General features: G+C 43.6%; 1 protein-coding gene across 2 annotated transcripts in view; it reads left to right on the top strand.

Annotated features, from left to right (window-relative positions):
• ARHGAP35 (Rho GTPase activating protein 35) overlaps positions 1–26,509 on the top strand; it is a 111,521-nt gene that overhangs the window by 62,415 nt on the left and 22,597 nt on the right. The window lies entirely within an intron of this gene.

Raw genomic sequence — 26,509 nt, 5'->3', positions numbered from 1 at the left:
AGTGATTATTTGATCTGCTTGAATTAGCCAAAAGTGAGGGTGAAGGCCAATAGGTTGTTGCTAGTAGAGGTCAAGGGCTTCATGAGGAAGGCAAGGGGGGACTAACTGGTGTAGGGGGCTGGTAATTGGATACAGAGCCTCTCCCCTCTGGGTCACTAGTTCAAATCAAACCGGTATCGGTAGGGACTGAAAGTTAGCATCTGACAGCTGTTCATTGGCCTGCCTGAAAGGAGGTCTGGAGGTCCTAGAGAATAAAGGATCTCCTTTTGTCACTAAGTTCTGCAGTCGAAACTGACACACAGCCACTAACTGACATTATTTGGGTTCTTTGGACTCAAAAACAGGTTTTTTTTGTTTTTTTGTTTTTTAAAGAACTGAAGTTAACATTCACAAGAGGCATCAGAGAGATGTTCTGAACATAATACAGATCTTTTAAACCTAAACAATTGTACAGTGTTTTTTTTTTAAGTAAACATGGTATTCTGCTCTCAGGTTAGCGCTTACAATAGAGAGAGAAATATCTTCGTGCTTCACAAGTATTTTTAAGGCTGTAATTGCTGTGCTAGGTTTTTATCGTAAAACTGTCTTTGCTTCAGCAGCCTAAAGATGAATAAAATGCAAAGTGCTGTGGTGGTTTTGCTTCCTAATATCATGCCAGAGGTTCTGATTGCTGATTCTTCTACTTACATTTTCCACATCTTCTTTTGGCTGCTGCCAAAACATAAATTCTTTTCTTTTGAACATGTAACTAAAATGTAATAATCTGCAAGTAGTAGCATTTTCAGGCATAGAACAACCAGCGACTTTGTAATATAATCCTGTCGAGCTTCCGTTTTGTCAGAAGTAATCCTGTTCTAGAATTTAGGACTGCCTTCAGATTAACTCTAATCTCTAGCTGTTGCATTCTGGTAGAACTGCATAATATAAGGCCATTTTTCTCTAGAGCACTTTGAGTGTAACTTCTGTTTATACTGTTCAGTGGGAAGGAAGAGCTTTGAATGAGACCTTTTTCAAAATAGGAACTATAAAATTCCTCCTTCCAGGAATGTTGGAATATAGCAATAGGGAGCCAGATCTTGTTCCTGCTATCATTGTACTATGCTTCCTTATACATAGATTGCTTCTTATTTATGCTTGCTCTTTTCTCTGAGCCTTTTGATCCATTTGCAGCCATTCTGTGTGAGAGATGGTTTGTACTCTGAAATGGCCGGTGTGTAGAAAAAAGTCCTCTAGGATTCTGTCTGCAGACATTTTTAATATTGCAAAAACACAAGTCTGTCCCTCCACAATAGAAAAACCTCTTTTTCTTTAGTGTACTAATGAGATACTAGACTTTCAGTCTGTCAGTGCAAATCGCTCACCATCAGATAGAGCAGGTTCATTGGCATAGCTGAAATGAGGTATCCCATTAGCCCGCTTGCTGTTGCATCAGCGGGTCAAGGAAGCTTTAACCACTGGTTAACACACACATCCACTTCTCATAAAGAAAACTGGCTGACAAGGAAATACATGTCATGGCTGCTGCCTAACCAGTAGGTAGTTCCACACCTTGCATGAACATCCGACTTCCTTGGTGAAAGGACAGAAGAAACTCCCTGAAAAAGCACAAGAACAATCCGCACAGAGACGCCCCTAGAACCCCGACCTGGGGTATTCTATCTGCTACCCAAGATCCATAAACCTAGAAATCCTGGACGCCCCATCATCTCAGGCATTGGCACCCTGACAGCAGGATTGTCTGGCTATGTAGACTCCCTCCTCAGGCCCTACATTATCAGCACTCCCAGCTATCTTCGAGACACCACTGACTTCCTGAGGAAACTACAGTCCATTGGTGATCTTCCTAAAAACACCATCCTAGCCACTATGGATGTAGAAGCCCTCTACACCAACATTCCACACAAAGATGGACTACAAGCCGTCAGGAACAGTATCCCTGATACTGTCACGGCTAACCTGGTGGCTGAACTTTGTGACTTTGTCCTCACCCATAACTATTTCACATTTGGTGACAATGTATACCTTCAAATCAGCGGCACTGCGATGGGTACCCGCATGGCCCCACAGTATGCCAACATTTTTATGGCTGACTTAGAACAACGCTTCCTCAGCTCTCGTTCCCTAATGCCCCTACTCTACTTGCACTACATTGATGACATCTTCATCATCTGGACCCATGGAAAAGAAGCTCTTGAGGAATTCCACCATGATTTCAACAATTTCCATCCCACCATCAACCTCAGCCTGGACCAGTCCACACAAGAGATCCACTTCCTGGACACTACGGTGCTAATAAGCGATGGTCACATAAACACCACCCTATATCGGAAACCTACTGACCGCTATTCCTACCTACATGCCTCTAGCTTTCATCCAGATCATACCACTCGATCCATTGTCTACAGCCAAGCGCTACGATATAACCGCATTTGCTCCAACCCCTCAGACAGAGACAAACACCTACAAGATCTCTATCATGCATTCCTACAACTACAATACCCACCTGCTGAAGTGAAGAAACAGATTGACAGAGCCAGAAGAGTACCCAGAAGTCACCTACTACAGGACAGGCCTAACAAAGAAAATAACAGAACGCCACTAGCCATCACCTTCAGCCCCCAACTAAAACTTCTCCAACGCATCATCAAGGATCTACAACCTATCCTGAAGGACGACCCATCACTCTCACAGATCTTGGGAGACAGGCCAGTCCTTGCTTACAGACAGCCCCCCAATCTGAACCAGCAACCACACACCACACAACAGAACCACTAACCCAGGAACCTATCCTTGCAACAAAGCCCGTTGCCAACTCTGTCCACATATCTATTCAGGGGATACCATCATAGGGCCTAATCACATCAGCCACACTATCAGAGGCTCGTTCACCTGCGCATCTACCAATGTGATATATGCCATCATGTGCCAGCAATGCCCCCTGCCATGTACATTGGCCAAACTGGACAGTCTCTACGTAAAAGAATGAATGGACACAAATCAGACGTCAAGAATTATAACATTCAAAAACCAGTTGGAGAACACTTCAATCTCTCTGGTCACTCGATTACAGACCGAAGAGTGGCTATCCTTCAACAAAAAAGCTTCAAAAACAGACTCCAACGAGAGACTGCTGAATTGGAATTAATTTGCAAACTGGATACAATTAACTTAGGCTTGAATAGAGACTGGGAATGGATGAGTCATTATACAAAGTAAAACTATTTCCCCATTGTATTTCTCCCCTCCACCCCACCCCCCACTGTTCCTCTGATATTCTTGTTAACTGCTGGAATTAGCCTACCTTGCTTGTCACCATGAAAGGTTTTCCTCTCCCCCCCCCCCCCGCTGGTGATGGCTTATCTTAAGTGATCACTCTCCTTACAGTGTGTATGATAAACCCATTGTTTCATGTTCTCTGTGTGTGTATATAAATCTCCCCTCTGTTTTTTCCACCAAATGCATCCGATGAAGTGAGCTGTAGCTCACAAAAGCTTATGCTCTAATAAATTTGTTAGTCTCTAAGGTGCCACAAGTACTCCTTTTCTTTTTGCGAATACAGACTAACATGGCTGCTACTCTAAAATCTATCAGATGAATGCACCTGCTTTACATCTTTAGCTATAATGTATTCAGACAGTACTGTATAAATAGCTATCAGGGCAAGGTTTTTGTTAGTGTATCTGTAGCTCATTTTGCCCCAGTGGGATGAATAATACCCTGCAGTTAGCAGCCAGAATTCTCCCTCAAACAATGGAGTGCTCTGAGTATTGTTAATCTTTTTCTTAGTTTGGTAGATCAGTTAGAGGCTGAGAGCCTTTTGGGCAGACCAAGTACTGGTTGGTTGGTTGTATGTGTTGATAGTATGCTGTGCCCTTTGTCATATTGCTGACACCCTTTATGATGGATATGCTGAGAGTGCAGGTCTAACCTGCTCCAAAACAGGCAGAATCAGCACATACAATAGATCTCTAGCTGGTGTGTTAGAAGAGGGATTTTGTTCTGTATGTGAAGTGGAATGGCAGTGATCAGCCATTGAGAATCTCCAAAGTGAAACCTAAAAGGTGTCACCTGAATATGCTTTAAATCAGTGGGGTTGACAATTTAGTTTTTTCTTTTACTATGAAAATCTGTTCATTTGTTTTACTTTTCCTGGTACAACACTAAACACCATTTGAAAGATTAGCTTGTTTCAGGGTATTTCTCTGGTCCTGATTTGGCAGAGGTTTGAGTACATATACATAATGCCCAATACAAAATATATATTTGATTCCAGCAGGTTTTGAACTCATTCTCCTGGTGATCACTTGCTTCTGTTTTGATTAATTCAATCGCATGAGCAGGGGGAATCCATGTTTTATCAGATTCTACCAACTAGTGTAATTGAAGGTTTTAGGTTTTTTGTTTGAGAGCTCATAACTTTTTCATCAATGTTTGCTCTGAGTTTAAACTTCATGTACAAGAGGCTTTTCCTAGAGGAGCCGTAATCTGTATAGTAGAGAAAAAAGTAATTGTAATGAGGAAAATAGTTAGCAAGTTAGCCAAAAGGGGAAAAAAATTGTCAATGTAGGGAAGTAGGAAGACCAAGAGTTCAATGCTGTCAATGTTTGGCAACTTGGCCACGCTGTGCCTTTATTAGCACAGCTTTAACACTGTTTATTTAACAAAAAACAAAAATAAATCCACAAAAAGCAAAACAAAACCCTAGAACTTAATTGAAAATCAGAAGTAATGCAGTTCGCTCTGATATCCTGGAAGGTAGGCTGTACTGTGGTTTTTTTATCTAACAGCCATGAGCTATTAACAAATGAAACTGCATTATGTTGGTTTCTCTCTGTCAAAAGACTAAATCCAATTCACTCGTTACAATCTTGCCCTGTGTATGTGTTGGTGCTCCAAACTTCACTCTTCATCAGTTCATCTCTGCAGCATTAATAATTGAAGTAATGTGACTAACAGTGGAAGTTCAAACAGAATATAGATTCTTTTTATCCCTTATAGCAGTGGTGGGTGAAATGGGATAACATCTGTGAACCATTTTAATATTTAATTTTAGCCAGGTTAATCTTGATGCCTTAAAATAAATCTCTGCATATTTGTCCCCCTAGGAAAACTAGTCTGTGAACCTTGGATCTAAAACTGAAAATCAGATTTTCTAAGTGAAGTAACTTCTCTCTCACCTACAGTAAAAAGAGTAAAGCTTCCAGGTTGCTTGCTATGTGGGCTAAAGTAATCACTTCTGCATACTCTCTCACCATCCCACCTCCTGCATGAGGGTGATATTATCTGGAATTTCACCTTGTGGTATTTCACATGTGGCATTCAGTGATTACTTGTTGAAACAATTAATTTCCCAGTGGTTAGCTCAGTGTTTAATAACCCAAAGATCTTAGCAGCAATGCTGCTGATGTAGCTTTGATATTTTTAAATACAAGAGGTCCTTGTGGGGGAGGAAATAACAGTAGGTGTTCTTGTTTGTGCAACATTGCAAGAGGGTGAATCTTCAGCATAACTCCCTGAATGAAAGATCCATCAGCATTACCTATCTCTAAAAGAAAATTGCCTCAAGCTATAGAACTGGAACTAGAGAGAGATGAAGAGTATCTCCATTACCTGGAAATATTCTTTCAGGGAGAACATTAAAACCTACAGCTGTGGATTCGTGGCTGCATTAGATCAGACTGTGCGCGTCATTCAGAGTTCACATGTCAGCCTCAACTCTTTGGTTGTAATTGAAAGCTCTAAATAAAAACGGACTTTTGATTTTTGTATGGATGGTTGTGACCACCACCGTTTGCTAGGCTGACTGAATAAATGAGCGGAGTGCTTTGTGTGGAAGAACATATTTAAATTTTATCTTTTAATTTGTGATGGTGTCTTCAGGAAAGCAACTTCTTGTTAGATCAAGAGACCTTTAGAAAACAGATTCTCAGTAATTATTCTGGGAGACAGATATGTATCTTATGACAAGCAGAACTGCAGAAAAATGTCTTCCAAAAAGTGGGGAGTCTTATACAAATTCCAAAAGGATATGTTGTATGTTATCCAAGCCCTAATGACTATTTATTGCTGGGTATGACGAAGTAGGAATTTTCTGTAATGTTTTTGAGACACCTGTGTATGCTTCAGTTTCCCTTACTTTTTGCATGTTACTGGGAGAGGCAGGACTGTTTGCTTTCAGGGCAGGCTGAGAGACATAGATATTAAAGTTACTTTAGCTCTCTGAGCCTGAATGGCATGTTAAAAAGGACTGGCCAAGGCTGACCCCATATCAGTGGAAAATCTGAGAAGATGGCAAATCCAGTCACCAGTACGTTGATGCCTAGCAACCAAGGACCGAGAGAAAGATGGAGTTCCCCACCTTTCAGCAGAAAAGCGGAGCAAAATCTCCCAGCTCGAGAATTAAAAGACGGGAAGATGTGAGATGGGGGGACAAGAGTTGGCTGCTACAGGGAGTCATGGAGTCTCACCTAGGAACTAACAAGTAGGTGAAACATAGAGATATGGAGTGTGAATGTGAGGGTTTCACTACTGCTTGGCTGGGGGCTCTGGGCTAACCAGAATGGTCTATGCCTTAACCTTCATTTCTCTGTGCTAACATAAGGACTTCCTATGTTGTGTGCCAGTTGGCTAATAAATCCTACTGTTTTGACAACACCATTTGAGTGTCACTGCAAATGCTTAGTGAGGTACATTAATCCCTGAAGAATGTATAAGTCTCCACCAGGAGTATGTCTCGGGTGGACTTATTGATCAGAGCTCATGATATGAAGCAGGAGTGCTGAAGCAGCAGAGGTTCAGCCTCAGGAGACAATGAAGCCATGTCACCTATCCAGTAGGAAGAGAGAATCCCCTTGGGGGTCTGGCATACTGAAGGGATTCCTCTAAGAGACTGCTCCAGAGCTGAGGGCGTAGCACCGATACTGTGGATCAGTGACCTTGATGTCCTAAATATAGTCTCCACTTTGAGACCAAGCTGCTCACATATTATCCTCTATGGTTTGATTTGCAGGTAGGTTTCAGCATTAGATAACTGAATCCTATTTAGCCAAGCAGAGGTGGCATGTATTAGTGTGGTATTTCTAGTCTCTAAAGCTCACTTCTCCCTTCCGTTCCCCAGGTGTAGGTGGAATTTGTAAACTTGGAATTTGTCCTTGTATGTTGTAATACCTGTGTAGGGAATAAGACTGTTATAACTTCAGAGTCGTATCTTTTCCGGTTATTGTCCTGTGACACTTTAGCTTTTTTCTATACCAAGTTTAGACTTGCAGGTTCTTCGGGGCATTGTCTGTCTATAAGGTGCCATGTGGATTTATACCACTACTGAAATGTCAGCCTTCTCCACCTTTTTATTTTCCTCTTGGGAGCCTATATTTTGTACTGTAGTAAGAAGGAGTGAAATTCTTATAAACATACCAAATCTTCTTTTCTGTTGGAGTCCATGACTACTCTTCCTTCTTGGGTTGAGAGTACCGTGGTTCTGGTACTAGAAGGGGTACTTACAACAGCATATGTTTATTTATAACATAGGGAGCAGAGAGTTATTTTAGATAAAATTCACCTAAAATTTATGACTTTAACAGCTGTTTGGTGCCTTATTGTTGTATTTTAGTAGGTGCAATTAAATAAATGCAGACAGCTATCAGGGACTCGATTTATTTTTTGCTGAATGGCAAACTAAGATTGCATCTAACATTGTAAAGACTTGGACTCTCCAGTACTTTAACATTTGCCATTTACATCTGTTACCCTTGATCTTTTACTTGCATTCTCTTGACCCTTCAGTAAAATCTGTCTTGCGCTCCTGTCCTTTATTGCATAGTATTCTGTGATGTAAAGAATGATGTTCTCAGTGCTCAAAATAGAGCACAACAGTGATCCTGCACTATAAATACTAAATGGAGATTAGCTTTGATTGTAAAGACAGAAAATCATTTTGAAATCTGCATTTTAAGAGCTTTATGTACACAGCATGTTCAGGCGATAGGTGGACTGGTTAAGTCATGTGGTATAGCAAAATATCATTGTCTTGAACTCAGATTTTCCAGCTGTCTCTGCTGCCCATATGGTTGATTTGTGGGTGATCCCAGTTGGTGGAAATCAGGTTCTAGAAGAGTGCTATGAAAACTCTCCAGTAATATCTTTAAAAAAAAAAATTAAAAAAAAGTGAGAGATTTTATGACCAGATACCTGAGTTTAAGCTGTATTTTCTGACTCTTTTCTCCTGTTGTGGTCACTTTCTAGTCCTGCGCTCAGCCATTAGTTTATTCCTGAAACATTGACCTCAGTGCTTTAGCTTCAGTACCTTTCACATGTTCACTTGGGCCAGCTGGTTCCCAGTCACCAGCATACAAACCTATACTAGTAGTTGAGACTTGTGCCAAGTATGTATGTCCCTTCCTCCACATCGTGTCTCCTTCTCTTGTTCTTGTTTTAACTTAGACTGTAAATTCTTCAGATTGGAGACTCCCATTTTCATTTTCTATACTTTTATGCTGGTGTAGTACAGTATATCTAAATTCCCTATAAGCTGAGCGGCCACGCAGCAGCCTATTTAGTGCTGCATAGGCACTTGGGACCTGCCCATCTGTGACCTGCCGCAGCCGGGGGCGGGGCAGCCCGAACCCCTCCCCTATCCCAAACCCAACCCCAGCCCAGACCTGCTGTGGCTGGGGCACCCTCCCCTGGCCTAGACCTGCTGTGGCCTGGAGTGGGGCACCTATCCCATGGCCCCACCCCTGGAACTGCCACATCAGGGAGAGAGCTGTGGGAAGCCCCACCGCAGGTCCTGCATCCTCAGCCAGAGCCCTCACCATGCCCCCCCCCATACTCCAACCCTCTGCCCCAGCCCTGAGCCCCTCATCCCTGGCTCTACACTGGAGCCCTCACCCCTCCCCACCCCAACCCTCTGCCCCAGCCCTGAGCCCCCTCCCACACTCCGAACCCTCCCACCCATGTGCAGAATGAATTTTGTTATGTGCACCAATATGAAGGTGATGTGTCACACATCACTTCCATATTGGTGCACATAACATAATTAATTCCGTACATGGGTGGAAAAAATTAGAGCAAACACTGCAGTATATACATAGGTGCACCCAGTTGATTGCTGAACCTGTGTTGGTTTTGAAGCAGCTGAAGCTCCAATTGCGGGGATCCTGAAGAGCCTAAACCATTGCAAAATGTCCATAATAAATGGGAGGTGGTAGGCACTGTCAGGGTCTTATTCTGGTAAAGTGGTGGTGGTGTCTGAAAAATTTGGAAACTGCTGTTTTAAGTTACCAGTTGTCAAATTTAGGGAACTTTCTTCTGACATTGGTGTCTCCCCAAACCCTATGTCCTGCAGGAAGCGTTTGCTTGCCTCTGACAACAAGCAGAGCCTCTCCTGGCTCTGAAATTCTAGCAGCCATTTGAAGAGCTTGGTAGTCAGTAAAGCAGTTTGAACAATGGTTTGAAAGTGGTTGTGTGAATAAGAAATACATGGCAAATGAATGATTCATGGCAATCCAGACAAAACCTCTCCTTTAATGATAGTGTTGAGCTGGGTTTGGCAGCAGACCACCAAATCAACTGTATTGTTTTAGATCAAAACACTGAGATCTGTCATTTGTAGAGATGAGAAATTTACATATCTGGTTTGCTCTGTACTTACGTTGCTCGGGGCATAAATATTCCACCCTCCTGAAGTTACACCGATGTAAGCACTAGTGTGCCCAGTGTTATAGAATCATAGAATCATAGAATCATAGAATATCAGGGTTGGAAGGGACCCCAGAAGGTCATCTAGTCCAACCCCCTGCTCAAAGCAGGACCAAGTCCCAGTTAAATCATCCCAGCCAGGGCTTTGTCAAGCCTGACCTTAAAAACCTCTAAGGAAGGAGATTCTACCACCTCCCTAGGTAACGCATTCCAGTGTTTCACCACCCTCTTAGTGAAAAAGTTTTTCCTAATATCCAATCTAAACCTCCCCCATTGCAACTTGAGACCATTACTCCTCGTTCTGTCATCTGCTACCATTGAGAACAGTCTAGAGCCATCATCTTTGAAACCCCCTTTCAGGTAGTTGAAAGCAGCTATCAAATCCCCCCTCATTCTTCTCTTCTGCAGACTAAACAATCCCAGCTCCCTCAGCCTCTCCTCATAAGTCATGTGCTCTAGACCCCTAATCATTTTCGTTGCCCTTCGTTGTACTCTTTCCAATTTATCCACATCCTTCCTGTAGTGTGGGGCCCAAAACTGGACACAGTACTCCAGATGAGGCCTCACCAGTGTCGAATAGAGGGGAACGATCACGTCCCTCGATCTGCTCGCTATGCCCCTACTTATACATCCCAAAATGCCATTGGCCTTCTTGGCAACAAGGGCACACTGCTGACTCATATCCAGCTTCTCGTCCACTGTCACCCCTAGGTCCTTTTCCGCAGAACTGCTGCCGAGCCATTCGGTCCCTAGTCTGTAGCGGTGCATTGGATTCTTCCATCCTAAGTGCAGGACCCTGCACTTATCCTTATTGAACCTCATTAGATTTCTTTTGGCCCAATCCTCCAATTTGTCTAGGTCCTTCTGTATCCTATCCCTCCCCTCCAGCGTATCTACCACTCCTCCCAGTTTAGTATCATCCGCAAATTTGCTGAGAGTGCAATCCACACCATCCTCCAGATCATTTATGAAGATATTGAACAAAACGGGCCCCAGGACCGACCCCTGGGGCACTCCACTTGACACCGGCTGCCAACTAGACATGGAGCCATTGATCACTACCCGTTGAGCCCGACAATCTAGCCAGCTTTCTACCCACCTTATAGTGCATTCATCCAGCCCATACTTCCTTAACTTGCTGACAAGAATGCTGTGGGAGACCGTGTCAAAAGCTTTGCTAAAGTCAAGAAACAATACATCCACTGCTTTCCCTTCATCCACAGAACCAGTAATCTCATCATAAAAGGCGATTAGATTAGTCAGGCATGACCTTCCCTTGGTGAATCCATGCTGACTGTTCCTGATCACTTTCCTCTCCTCTAAGTGCTTCAGGATTGATTCTTTGAGGACCTGCTCCATGATTTTTCCAGGGACTGAGGTGAGGCTGACCGGCCTGTAGTTCCCAGGATCCTCCTTCTTCCCTTTTTTAAAGATGGGCACTACATTAGCCTTTTTCCAGTCATCCGGGACTTCCCCCGTTCGCCACGAGTTTTCAAAGATAATGGCCAAGGGCTCTGCAATCACAGCCGCCAATTCCCTCAGCACTCTCGGATGCAATTCGTCCGGCCCCATGGACTTGTGCACGTCCAGCTTTTCTAAATAGTCCCTAACCACCTCTATCTCTACAGAGGGCTGGCCATCTCTTCCCCATTTTGTGTTGCCCAGCACAGCAGTCTGGGAGCTGACCTTGTTAGTGAAAACAGAAGCAAAAAAAGCATTGAGTACATTAGCTTTTTCCACATCCTCTGTCACTAGCTTGCCTCCCTCATTCAGTAAGGGGCCCACACTTTCCTTGGCTTTCTTCTTGTTGCCAACATACCTGAAGAAACCCTTCTTGTTACTCTTGACATCTCTTGCTAGCTGCAGCTCCAGGTGCGATTTGGCCCTCCTGATATCTTTCCTACATGCCCGAGCAATATTTTTATACTCTTCCCTGGTCATATGTCCAACCTTCCACTTCTTGTAAGCTTCTTTTTTATGTTTAAGATCCGCTAGGATTTCACCATTAAGCCAAGCTGGTCGCCTGCCATATTTACTATTCTTTCGACTCATCGGGATGGTTTGTCCCTGTAACCTCAACAGGGATTCCTTGAAATACAGCCAGCACTCCTGGACTCCCTTCCCTTTCATGTTAGTCCCCCAGGGGATCCTGGCCATCTGTTCCCTGAGGGAGTCAAAGTCTGCTTTCCTGAAGTCCAGGGTCCGTATCCTGCTGCTTACCTTTCTTCCCTGCGTCAGGATCCTGAACTCAACCAACTCATGGTCACTGCCTCCCAGATTCCCATCCACTTTTGCTTCCCCCACTAATTCTACCCGGTTTGTGAGCAGCAGGTCAAGAAAAGCGCTCCCCCTAGTTGGCTCCCCTAGCACTTGCACCAGGAATTGTCCCCTACGCTTTCCAAAAACTTCCTGGATTGTCTATGCACCGCTGTATTGCTCTCCCAGCAGATATCAGGAAAATTAAAGTCACCCATGAGAATCAGGGCATGCGATCTAGTATTATATTCATGGCAGAGCTTCTCCTACCGACATAGCTGATGCTGCTCACGGGGATGGTTTTTTATGCTGACAGGAGAGCTCTCTCCCATCCGCATAGTGTCTTCACTGCAGCACTGTAAGTCTAGACATACTCCAAGTGTTACAGTGGTGCAGCTGTGCCGCTGAAGCGTTGTAAGTGAAGACGAGCCTTTTGACAAATTAGATGTCTTCAGGTTGGCACCTTAAAATACTTAAGGAACTGGCTGATGAGATCTCTGAGGCATTAGTGATTATCTTTGAGAACTCATAGAGGACAGGAGAGATCGCGGAGGACTGGAAAAGGGCAAATATAATACTTACCTATAAAAAAGGGGAATAAGGACAACCCACAGAATTATAGGCCAATCAACTTAATTTTGGTACTTGGAAAAAAAATAGAAGTAAATAATCAAGCAATCAGTTTGTAAGCACCTAGAAGATAGTAAGGTGATAAGTTACAATCAGCATGGATTTGTCAAGAACAAATCAAGTCAGACTAACCCAGTGGTCCCCAAACTGGGACATGCTTCCATACAGAGGAACGTCCGGAAGGGCACAGCGGGGCCTGGGCCAGCCCACATGAGGGGGCGGGGAGGGAGTGTCACCCAACTCTGCTTTGGCCCCGGCCCCAGTTGTGGCTATGGCCTGGCTCTTGCTTTTGCCCTCCAGCCTGTCCTCAGCTCTGCTTGGGGGTCGGCGCAGGGAGTGAGTGGGAGAGGAGGCATGGACACATTCTATTACTGGTAAGGGAGGTGTGAGAGGAAAAGTTTGAGGACCATTGAACTAACTTAACATCCTCCTTTGACAGGGTAAGAAACCTTGTGGAGGGGGGGAAGTAGCACCTAGAGGCTACAATTGAGATTGGAACCCCATAATATATATTAGTACTTTGCCAGGCACAGTGGGCTCCAACCTGGTACTGGTCTTTAGGTGTACTCACAATGTAAATAACAATTGTGGCAGGCGTTTTACATATACATAGTAAGAGATAATCCACCATTAGTAATCTTTATCCTTCCTTAATGTGTACAAAGGAAAAGGTAGTTTTGGGTATTGGCAAGTTAAAATATTTGATGCATCTGTATCTTGTATTGTGCCAAAGATGACCAGGATGTTCAGACAGTCTTTCACACTGCCAGCATTGGCAACTTTTTAAGAACCCATTTTCTGAAATTTTCCTGTAATTGCCAAAATCTTAAAAACATAAAATGGCTGTCAGGTTTTGGAATAATAGAACTGAATTTGGAATCATAGAGCTGTGACCTGATAAGAAGGTAACGGAAACCAAAAGACCAAACTGTGTGTGCACTAAGACAGACAGATAACTTTATACATCTGTCTTCAAATTTCAGGATTGTATAATCCAGTTGGGTCTCTTGAAACAGGACCAAATTCATCCTTTGTGTGACTCCATTTATTTTAGTGGAGTTACAGTAGGAATGAATTTAGTCCATAGTGTCTGTTCCCAGCAATATCCTTTCTCTGGGTGTACAAAATTCTGGGATGAATAACAGAGGAAATGGTAGGAGGGCTCACAGTTGTGTTGTCACTAGCCAGATTACACGTTTTTCATATGACGACCATGTCTTGGCAACATTGTACTGCCTATGATTGCTCAGTCTGTGCTAGAATTCAGCAGAAACGTAACAGAATCCTAAAGTACTACTTCACACTCTTCCAAGAGCTCTGCTCCAAAACAGACCTGTTTGAAATTGCTACTCAGAGAGAATACAGTAACTTTCATGCCATAGTCTCAATTTCTTTGCTACGTTTAATCTAATTTGCTACGTTTAATCTAATTTTTAGCGGTCACCATCGTTTAGAGATCAAAGTGTATTAGAAGGAGGCCATTTTTTAAATTTAGAGAAAATTGGTCTTGTGGTAAAGCCATTTGATTGGGACTTGGCAGACCTGTGTTCAGTATGAGGGCTTGGCTACACTTGAATGTTATACTGCAATAAAGCTGCCCAGAGAGCTATACCTCACTCCCCATTCACACTGGCAAGGCACGTAGAGCGCTCTGACTCCCTGGCTAGAGCGCTGCTGGTACTCCACCTCCCCAAGAGGTACAAGATTTGCTGCTGCGTATTGGATGAGACGCTGCAGCATCAGTGTGAAGGAGGAGTTACATTAACAGAGTTCTGAATGACCTCCAGAAACGTCCCATATTCCCCTTAAATCAAGTGGCCTCTTCTCATTGTTGTGAAATTAGAAGGAATGCGGAAGTGCCCTTTCAAAGCTCCGTTTCAGACAGCAGGCTGCTTATCTGGTCCGAGAAAAAACAAGTGTGGGGCTGGGGGAGAGGTCTGAATTTACAAGACGGCACGCTGACACACTCTCAGCACCCCAAAAACCCACTCTCTCCCCCCCACATATACACACAACACACTCCACCCCACCTACTCCCCATTTGAAAAGCATGTTGCAGCCATTTGAACCCTGGGATAGCTGCCCATAATGCACCACTCCCAATGCAGCTGCAAGTGCCGCACATGTGGCCATGCCACTGCGCTGTCAGTGTGGACACATTGCAGCGCTTTCCCTACTGTGCGGTACGAAGGCTGGTTTAACCCAAAGCGCTCTACATCTGCAAGTGTAGCCATACCCTGAAACTCTACCAGACTTCCTGTGTGATCCGAAGAAAATCACTTAACCTCTCCGGGGTCAGTTTCCAATTTGTAAAATGAGGATAATAGCTCCTTTGTTTGTAAGCTCTTGGGGGCAGGGACTGCCTCATACTTTTTCAGTACAGCACTCATCACAACAAGCCCTTGGTCTCAGTTGGGGCCTCTAAGGTGATACCATAATACAAATAAATAAAATTTAAGATAGTTCCACTCTGGCAGTTTGCCTTTTAATAGATCATGTATAAGTGATTGAATTAGCAAGACTTGTATAAACTGTTGCTGCATTATTTCTAATGGTGGTGAAAAAAGGGGTATTAAAATACATAGTTCCTTTCAGTATTCTGCATTTTAATGAGCTTATTCATGTTGGTGCCTGTTTTGAATGATCTTGCTAGTTCTAGATTTGTCAGTAGGTCTTTCCTCCATCTTCCAAATATCAGCAAAAGCCTTTTTTTATTCAGAGACTCTCATCCTTTTTCCAGCCTTTGAATACTTCATGCTAACTCTACCTCTTCCTTTACAAGACAATGTTCTATAGTAGTGGCGAAACAAAACTGTCTTACAATAGTAGTATTGCAGCATTAAGAGTATTTTTATAAAGTATGTTCCAAAAATGCCATTAGTAATATGGATAAATCGATCAATTTGCTATTGGCCATTCTAGATAAGCAAGGTATGTTTAACTAGTGATGATGCATGGCTAACAGATTTCCAGTGGACACTGTGTTCCTACTGTAGTAGCCCTTTCTGATAAGTGTGCCTGGCGTTCAAAGGCCAGAGAGAGAGAGAGCTTGGTTAGGAAAAGCCAAGGATGAGAGCTCTCTCAAAAACACTGAAATATAATTTGGGATAAAACATGGAATTAAGGTGAGATGAAAAACTTCAGTAGTGTTGACATAACATGTACGTCTTTTTCTGTGGTTTTAATGTATGGTTTAAATGATACTTTGAGATATGCTCAGGTGTAATTCAGAAAAGATCAAATTAGCCTTAATATAATATTAGGAAAAATTCCTAATAGTGAGATCTATTAATTTGTGGAATATTCTCCCATGAGAAATGATCGATGTCCCATCGCTTGTGGAACCTCACTTTAGACAAGAGCAATCCTGCTTTGGTCTCAGAGCATTGCACTGTATGCAGCTATGAAGTCCTTGATGTGGTAAGCCAATTTCTATGGAGACCAGTATTTGGAATAGATCAGAGGGTCTCAAACTGTGGTCTGCAGACCACCAGTGGTCCACAAACTCCATTCAGGTGGTCCGCAGATAGTTCCCTCTCAGATGTATGCCTGGGCGGCCACACACCTAATTAGTGGAGCAGTGCAGGCATGGCTCCACTAATTAGGTGCCTGGCCCCTGGAGAAGAAGCACATGTAAGGTGAGGTGGTGGCCTTGGGGGGAATATGGGGTAGGTGGGAGGGGGCAGTGGGGTGAGAAGGAGAGGGTGGGGGTAATTTGGGACATGCAGGGCTGCAGCGGCCAGAGAAAGAGGCGAGTTTCCCTAGCTCCAGGGCTGCAGCTGCCAGGGAGAGACGTCCCTCTTTCCCAGCCCTAGCTCTGTGGCTGCTATGACGGGAGGGAGAGTACATCCATTGCATTAGAAAGGTAAGACTACTGATATTCAGATATGAGTTGTATGCTTTTATTTGTAGAACAAAAAAAGTTGTTTTTTTTTTATATAGCACTTCTATCCAAAGCACTTTACAATAGTTAGCTAACGGTACAAATAACATTTGGAAAGATCATTAAGTAGTCCGTTGAGACCCTCGGCAATTTTCAAGTGGTCTGCGAAAAAAAGTTTGAGAACCGCTGGAATAGATAATTCTTTGAGTAGATGCAGCTGTGTATTCCACTTAGGCGTGTGTGGAGAATTTTGCCCAGCAGGGGCGGCGTTCCTGCCTCATGGCCATAGCTCTAGAATCCGTTTAGTGTTATTTAGTTAAGTTTTTAAACATTGTCTGTTATGTGGAGGGCCAATTCCTAACAGCACTACGCACATGCGGTGCTCGTTGTGCTTGGGCAAGGCAGAGAGTGCTGGCATTTCACCCTCTGGAGCCGATGCCTCTCTGAAGAGGGAGAGCCATTCCCCATTGAATGCGCTGAGGAAAAGGTCACATAAGACCAGTCAAGACTGTGATAAGCCAGTGTCTATGGAGACCAGTATTTGGAATACATAATACTACAGTAGAACCTCAAAGATACAAACACCAGAGTTACAGACAGGTCAACCAGACATCATGTGAAACCGGAAGTAACCAATCAGGCAGAAGCAGAGGTTTTTTTGTTTGTTTGTTTGTTTTAAAAGCAAGTACTGTACTATGCCTGTATTGCATCTTAAAGGTAGGCACATCCGGGCTGCCCATGCCCACCCCACCCCCAGCCCCACTTGCAGAGCAGCCACTTACAGCAAGACACTGGGGCTGAGCCAGCAGAGCAGGAGCAGCACTGGGGTCTGTGCAGCTTTCACCCCTCCAGCCCCCAACCGGGAAGAGGACGCATTGTTTTTACCCCCCTTCTCCTGGCCAGGAGGGCAGGGCTGGGGCAAGGATATTTTGCGCCCTAGGCGAACCTTCCACCTTGCACTCCCCCTTCCCCCCTTCACAATCTCTGAAAACTAGTAAACTTAGCATTATAAACAGCCTGTCAGAATGGGTAATGGCTGTTGTAATGTTTCTTTTTTTACCTTTAAGGCGTTTCAGTTGTTTGCCATTGCCTCTGATGGCGTTCCATTCGAAGTCTTACTATTGTGCAAAGCTAAACAGTTGAGCCTTGCATTGCATCACCAGCCAGGTTAGGCAGGGTTACAAATCCCCCTTGCCCCAAAGGGCCATTATCCCCTGGTGACTAATTTCTACTCCAAGTCTGTAAAGCAGACTTTTAAGGTAAATACATTATTCCTTCACTATTACCCATGCACACATCTCACAAAGATTCTCACTCTCGACAAGTTACCAGCCTTGTGTAGATCCCTTCCATGTTTCTCTTTGTGGGTAAGTGCTCTGTAAGACACGTGTGGGGTGCAGTGAGTTTGTCAGGCCTGTGGTGACAGCTGTTTGTGAAGATCAGTGGGCCCTTTGCCAAGGAGTACTGGAGTCACAGTGAGCTTGGGATGGCTGACATTATGGGGCAGGGCACTGAGGCTGGTGGGGCAGGTAACACTCACTGGGCTGGGGAACAGGTAGTGTCAGGATGGGGCAGGGGCAGGTACCTGTCAGTCTCCAGCGCTCGGGCTGCACCAGGGCCAGCAGCCTCTTCACCTCGGAGTCTCCCCTGCTCTGATACTTGTTAATGAAATGTTTTAAATGCATTAAACTTTGGTTCATTAGTGCCGCTGCTTGTGTCTGAATGAGAACATTGCAGAGGTCAACCTCCTTGAGACGAAGGGTCTTGCAGCATACACTTGCATCTCTCGTGGTTCCTTGTGGAGACAGAATAGCAGTCAGCCCTAAAACCTCTCCAACGCATCATCAAGGATCTACAACCTATCCTGAAGGACGACCCATCACTCACAGATCTTGGGAGACAGGCCAGTCCTTGTTTACAGACAGCCCCCCAACCTGAAGCAAATACTCACCAGCAACCACACACTACATAACAGAACCACTAACCCAGGAACCTATCCATGCAACAAAGCCCGTTGACAACTCTGTCAACATATCTATTCAGGGGACACCATCATAGGGCCTGATCACATCAGCCACACTATCAGAGGCTCCTTAGAGACTAACAAATTTATTAGAGCATAAGCTTTCGTGAGCTACAGCTCACTTCATCGGATGCATCCGATGAAGTGAGCTGTAGCTCACGAAAGCTTATGCTCTAATAAATTTGTTAGTCTCTAAGGTGCCACAAGTACTCCTTTTCTTTTTGCGAATACAGACTAACACAGCTGCTACTCTGATATCAGAGGCTCGTTCATCTGCACATCTACCAATGTTATATATGCCATCATGTGCCAGCAATGCCCCTCTGCCATGTACATTGGTCAAACTGGACAGTCTCTACGTAAAAGAATGAATGGACACAAATCAGACGTCAAGAATTATAACATTCAAAAACCAGTCAGAGAACACTTCAATCTCTCTGGTCGCTCGACTACAGACCTAAAAGTGGCTATTCAACAAAAAAGCTTCAAAAACAGACTCCAACGAGAGACTGCTGAATTGGAATTAATTTGCAAACTGGATACAATTAACTTAGGCTTGAATAGAGACTGGGAGTGGATGGGTATTACACAAAGTAAAATTATTTCCCCATGTTATTTCCCCCCCCACTGTTCCTCAGACGTTCTTGTCAACTGCTGGAAATGGCCCACCTTGATTATCATCACAAAAGGTTTTCTTCCTTCCCCCCTCACCCCCCCTCCTGCTGGTAATAGCTCATCTTAAGTGATCACTCTCCTTACAGTGTGTATGATAAAACCCATTGTTTCATGTTCTCTGTGTGTGTATATAAATCTCCCCATTGTATTTTCCACTGAATGCATCCGATGAAGTGAGCTGTAGCTCACGAAAGCTTATGCTCAAATAAATTTGTTAGTCTCTAAGGTGCCACAAGTACTCCTTTTCTTTTTTGCGAATACAGACTAACACGGCTGCTACTCTGAAAAATCTTTATGGGCATTCTAACAAGTTCACACATTAGGATTCAGTGTCTCTCACATACTTGGCAGACTGTTTACTCCCAGCTGCTTTTACACTTCATCACACAGGGCTTGTCTTCACTTGAAACACTACAGTGGCACAGCTACATCACTATAGCAGTTCAGTGTAGACAACCACGCACCCCCGTGCCGGAGCCCAGAGCCCCCCCAGCGAGATCACCTGCCCCAGGCTAGTGCACGGGGAGGCCGGGCAGCACAGCCCCAGCCTTTCCAATTTTGGAGCGCCAGGAGGCCAAGTGGCGTGGCCCCAGCCTGAGCTGGGGCCACCACCCAGGAGGAGCTGCAGAGGAGTCCTGGTGGTGAAGCATGGGCAGGGCCATGCCTGGCTGTTTTGGGAGGCACAGCCTCCCCTAGCCTATGATACCCGCCGCCTATGCTACCTATATGCCAACGGGAGGGGTTCTTCTGTTGGCATAGATAATCCACTTCCCTTGCAGGTGGTAGCTAATCAACAGAAGAATTCTTCTGTTGACTTACCGCTGTCTACCCAAGGATTGGGTTGGCTTAACGATGTTGCTGATTTTTCACACCCCAGAGCAACGTAGCAGGGTCAGCCTAACTTTTAGGGAAGACTAGGCCTTACTCTCTTATTACTTTGATATCTGTATTTGTTGATTTAAATACTTTAATTCTTGAATCAACAGACCCATAACAAGTGGTGTTGAAATAGCAGAGACTATATAGTCCAAGAAAAATGTTCTATACCAGGAAAAAGTGCAGAGCAGAAATACTCAAGACATCAGCATACAGATCTGGTTTACCTAGGGCATGCTTATGGTTTATCTATACTTGGACGCTTACCAAAATAGCTATTCTGGAATAAACATTAAACAACATATTTCAGTATATTTTGTAAGTGTAGACAAGTTTGGTGCTATAGAAATGGATGCTGTGATAGAAAGAGACTTGGTAATGTAGGTATTTTAAAGATGTCTGAAGATGTACATTTCCGTACTAACTGCGGAGATCACTGAAACAGTTTCTGGATTGGATCAGGACATGTTCAGAAACTCCCCAGCATATATTATCTGTAATGAGAGGCACAGAAAGAACCAACCAGATGTCAAATCCATATGATGCCACAGACATGGTGTGATGTTTGCACCTCTCCTCTTCCAAACCTAGGGATTTATTACACAGCTGGCTGTGTACACAATGCCTTTTCTAATTTATAGAGTGACAGCATCTGGTTGCCTGGCTGGCAGTCATCAAGATTGTCATAACAGACTGAGTAGATATCACAAGTCCATGTTTCAGTGAAAGAAGGCGGCGTATTGCCAGAAGTTGACACACTTAACGCTTTAGAGAGATCTTTGCTGCCAAAGAGAAATACCAATAAAAATGCAGGGCTAGTGTCTCCTGAGCTGTCTGTCTGACACCTTTCTCTAGCACTAAGTCCACTCAGAATTGAGAGGAGAAAAATGGATTGTGTGCAGAATTTCTGTCTGTGTAAAGGGTGGGGGTGAAAATCCTTTAAGTAAGGACACTGGCAAACTTATTTGGTGCAGCCAGTTATAAAGCACTGATTAATGTAAATGAAAATGACAAAAGGTAATGGATGGTGAGGAGAATAAATCTGGCCTGCTCCGGATGACTCTTTGGACGATGATTTAATTACCAGAGCAGAATATTTTTCTTGTCGGCTCCTGATATTCCATATTTAAAACCACTTTGTTAATAAAAGTTGATTGGGATACGTCATGTAAACTTAAAAAATATAATGTAGGACGCCTTCTTGTTTTGTGTGTTGTGGCCTATATATAGAATGTGTGTAAATATGGGCAGAGAGTCATAACGGTTTAAAAAAGAAACCGCAGATTTTCACGGAAAATACTGGAGTTAAAATTGAGAATGTATGAGTAGCTTACAGGAAAAATATAAGTATTCCCTTTGTTCTTCTCTTAGGCGTCCAATTCAGACCAGGTGCAACTCCATTGATTCTCTTGACCTGTTACCCAAGGACTGAATTTAGCCCTGTATTTCTAAAACTCTGGTCTTTTCTAGAGTTTCATCTGTACTGTATTGAGTTTATTCCTTGTTCTGTTTGTCTTGTGGGTGAGACCCATTTTTCTTTCTGAATATTGTATTTTCATAGAATTGTAGAATATCAGGGTTGGAAGGGACCTCAGGAGGTCATCTAGTCCAACCCCCTGCTCAAAGCAGGACCAATCCCCAACTAAATCATCCCAGCCAGGACTTTGTCAAGCCTGACCTTAAAAACCTCTAAGGAAGAAGATTCCACCACCTCCCTAGGTAACCCATTCCAGTGCTTCACCACCCTTCTAGTGAAAAAGTTTTTCCTAATATCCAACCTAAACCTCCCCCACTGCAACTTGAGACCATTACTCCTCGTTCTGTCATCTGCTATCACTGAGAACATCTAGATCCATCCTCTTTGGAACCCCCTTTCAGGTAGTTAAAAGCAGCTATCAAATCCCCCCTCATTCTTCTCTTCCGCGGACTAAACAATCCCAGTTCCCTCAGCCTCTCCTCATAAGTCATGTGTTCCAGTCCCCTAATTATTTTTGTTGCCCTACGCTGGATGCTTTGCACTTTTTCCTCATCCTTGTAGTATGGGGCCCAAAACTGGACGCAGTACTCCAGATGAGGCCTCACTAGTGTCGAATAGAGGGGAACGATCACTTCTCTCGATCTGCTGGCAATGCCCCTACTTATACATCCCAAAATGCTATTGGCCTTCTTGGCAACAAGGGCACACTGTTGATTTGTATCCAGCTTCTTGTCCACTGTAACCCCTAGGTCCTTTTCTGCAGAACTGCTGCCTAGCCATTCGGTCCCTAGTCTGTAGTGGTGCATGGGATTCTTCCGTCCTAATGGCAAAGAGGCTGACTGTGCGTTGATTTGGTGACCCCTAGTTCTTGTGTTATGAGAAGGAGTAAACAACACTTTCTTATTTATTTTCTCCACACCTGTCATGATTTTATAGACCTCAATCATATCCCCCGTGGTCATTTATTTTCCAGGCTGAAAAGTCCCGGTCTTATTGATCTCTCCTGCCCCTATTAACCTCTTCTTCAAACAACGGATAGTTACTTCAGGAGACATAGTCAACACACAATCGAGACAATTTCAGCAAATGAGTTTCAGGTGGTCCACCATGTTCTGAACCCTGTACCAATTTTATTTTATGGTTTTGTAATCACAGTTCCTATTTAATTAAAAAAAAAAAAACACCACCTCCCTGGTTGTTGTGTAATGGAACCATACAAGCATGGTTTGTATGCATCCGATGAAGTGAGCTGTAGCTCACGAAAGCTTATACTCTAATAAATTTGTTAGTCTCTAAGGTGCCACAAGTACTCCTTTTCTTTATACAAGCATGGGAAACAGTGGAAAACACTGTTCAAATTGCTATCAAATACATTAAGTATATTTAAAACATAGAGAAATATGTTTTTAGAAATGAGATGAATGCTTGTGTGAAATTTATATGAATGCTATTAGTTTGTAGTAATAGGAGGCTTAAAATCATGGAAGTTTTATTTTTTTTTAAGCAGATTATAAAAAAAATTTTAAAACTAAAAGGAAATATTGCTTTCAAACTTTATATCCTGGAGATTTTGAATGTGAGTTTATAATTTAAAGAAGAGCTCTGTGTAAGCCCAAAACTTCTCTCTCAGCAACTGAAGTTGGTCCAATAAAAGATATTACCTCACCCACCTTGTCTCTCTAATATCCTGGGACTGACATGGCTAGGACAACGCTGCTTATGAAAAAAACAACTTATTGCTAATGCACAGAACTAGATATCTGCAAATAGCTAGATCTTAATTCAGGTGACTTGCATTTTCAGTACAAGTCTTTTAATGTTTTATAAAACCAAAATTTCAGAAAAGAAACTAAATGTAGAATATGGTGGTGAAATTACAGGTTTGGATCTAACCACAAAAACAAGGAAATCCCTTGAGATACAAGCTTTAGTGTTTATGGTGATTATAACTTTCCTGGCAGGAAAGAATGAGGAGTGTGTGACTCCTCCAGTGATTGCCTGTATGGATTCCACTCTTGGTGTGCTTGAGCCTAAGACTGGATTATTTTGGCCAGCAGTGTCTGTGCCAGTGCCCTTGATGACCTCATGCCCCACCACCCGAGGACATAAATTATGGAGAAAGTCCTTGTTTCCTTTGTACCATTCTTGAAAGAATCCCTGTGGTGTCTGCCTGCTTCTCTGCACATTGTGCTAGTGTTAGTTATTGGTATTATTAATTAGTTAGTCTTAGTCTCTCTGCCCTTTGGCACACAAAATCTTTAGTTAGTTTACAGTCTAAATTCCCGGCCCCTCCCCTGACCCCCACCATAGGGGCTCTAGCAATCCAAAAGTGAAATCCCTGGAGTTCAAACCCTACACCTCATATGAAGCTGCAATTATGCTTAATGTCAAGCGCTGCAGGTGCCTTTTTGTTCAGAAATATGACCTTTCCTAAGCAATGTTCTGTATGTCACTCCTTTTCTAAGTGGACTCAAAGCTAGAGGTTCATCTAAAATTTTTCCTCATGAAGCGCTCTGCTCTATCACAGGAACAAGAGGAATTTAAAGTGACTACTGAGGGACAGATAATAGCCCACATTTCCCTACATATGGCATTGGATGCATTGGACACAGTGGCGTGTACTATGGCCACATCTGTGGAAGAACATCCTCCTAGATCCAGTCCTCTCGGATTCCCAGGGAAGTCCAAACCACAACTGAGGACCTTCCCATTAAGGCTAATGAACTTAATTCCAAAATGGATCAGGTTCTCCATTTGCTGAAGGTATTTCAAGAAAACTTTGCATTCTTTGGGACTGTGCAATCCAGCCCCAAGAAGAAAGCAACTAAGACCACAGTGTTCCTTCTGCCCGTGGCTATTGTCAGCTTCAGAAGACTTTGGAGCCACTGAGAGGGGAGCAGAGTTTCTTCCAATAGTAACTCTTATGCCTCTTCACAGTCTGCATCTTCTGCCAGGCAGCCAAAACTGACAGGTTTGATGCCAGTGTCAAAGCCTGACAGAACCTCTTGAGGATCTCTTCCTTTCCACCCTTCTTTGGCTTTTTATTTTTGGGAAGCCTGGACTCGGATCATTTCAGACCAGTGCATCTTGGAAATTGTCAACAAGGAGTATTCTATCCAATTCCAGTCCCTTCCTACTCTCCTTCCCTCTCCCCTTTCAGGGATCTCATGAGATACTGTTGAAAGAAATGGACTTCTGTCTACAACTTGTATCTTTAGAGAAGGAGGTGCTGTTAGAGTGCAGGAGCAGCAGGGGTTTTTATACCCATTATTTTCTCATCCCAAAGAAGAAAGGGAGTTGTTGGCATCCCATTCTGGACTTTCAACTTCTTGGCAAATTCATCCATCATTTCAAGTTCAGGATGGTGACTTTGGTCTCCGTAATTCTTTTGGTAGACCCTCAAGACTGGTTCATGGCTCTTGACCTTCAGCATGCCGATTTCCATAAGTCCATTCATCCAACTCATAGGAAATGCTTCAGATTCTTGATAGGAACATCTCTTAGCTGGTACAGGATCCTGCCCACTTTGGTCTTTCCACAGCATTGAGGGTATTTCACCAAGTGCTTGGCAGTTACGGCAGCTTGTCTAAGGAAGCATGGGAACCAGGTTTGTCCATGTCTCAACTTCTGGCTGATCTGGGGAAAGTCATGCTAGCAGGTGACCAACTTGATTCACATGACTGTAAGGCTCTTCAATGCACTGGGTCTCCAAAGTCAACAGTGAAAAATGCATTTATTTCAACTCAAAACATAGAGTTTTATAGGAACTGAGTTAGATTCCATGTCAGTACAAGTTTACCTTCCATAAGAGAGATTCCAAACTATAGCGAACCTCACCAACCAATTTCAGTCTCTCTCAGAAATCGTAAGAGCATGTCTTAGACTTCTGGATGAAAGACCTCATGCACCTATGTGAAGCAGTTTGCTAGGCTTTACCTACATTCCTTAAAAAGTTGGTTAAAATCAGCATATCTATCCAGCAGGCACCACGTGGATATATGATGGTCACAGTCCTGCAAGAAGTCTCTCCTTGCTAAACAGGTGAAAATACCCTCTTCAGGTGTGCAAGGGAGTACCTTTCTCTGCACTTTTTCCAACCAAGACACCGGTGACAGATGCCTCCACTGAGGAATAGGGGTCTCAACCTGAGCTTCTTCAAATGCTGGGGATGTGATCCTTCAGGAAGCTAGTCTGCATGTAAATGTCCTGGAACTTGGAGCCGTTCATTTGGTATGCAAAGCATTTCTACCTTTCTTCCAGGGATCCACAATCCAGGTGTTCACACGCAACACCACAGCTGTGCATTATGTCTACAGGCAGGGAGTAGCCAGATCACCAGCTCTCTGTCAGGAGACCTTTCAGCTCTGAACTTGGTGTATTTATCATGCTGAAGGCCCTGCATCTTCCAGGCTTTCAGACTCACTAATAGGTTATGTCAGCAGACCGTTCCCAGACAACCGTAAGCAGTTGCATAAGGACCCAGTGTTGCAAACCATCTTGGTTGGTTGGGCCTGCTCCATCTTTCGGGTGAGGGATGTGAGGATGTGTAGACCACAGGTTTGTCCCAACAGCCTCTGTTGACTAAAACATCTGATCTTGTGTGAATGGGGCGCACAAATACCAAGAGTTGAGTCTATGTGGACAATGCATGTTGAAGAACTGTAGTTACTGTAAGGTAAGTAATAGTTCTTTTATCTTTATAGTGTGTTTACTGCTTTTTGGTGAAATTGTCAACCCCTGAAGCTGCTCTAGCAATCTGTTTCTAATTGCTCACAGGCCCTAGTTGGGTTCTCCAACCAGTCCAGTGTCATCGTAGGTCATTCTTTTTAGTTCTGAAAATTACTCACCAGGTGCATTTTGTGTTTTGTTCTCATTTATGTTGTTTCGTGCTGCTATATTTTTTCAGAACTAATTTAACTTGAATTTTCTTTGATTTTTCTTTCCAAGGCTGGATTAAGGGCTCTAGAGACCCTAAATGTCATGAACCTTGCCC

This window comes from Dermochelys coriacea, chromosome 23, assembly GCF_009764565.3.
Source record: "Dermochelys coriacea isolate rDerCor1 chromosome 23, rDerCor1.pri.v4, whole genome shotgun sequence".
Lineage (NCBI taxonomy): Eukaryota > Metazoa > Chordata > Testudines > Dermochelyidae > Dermochelys > Dermochelys coriacea.
This window is presented reverse-complemented; position numbering and strand designations above follow the sequence as displayed.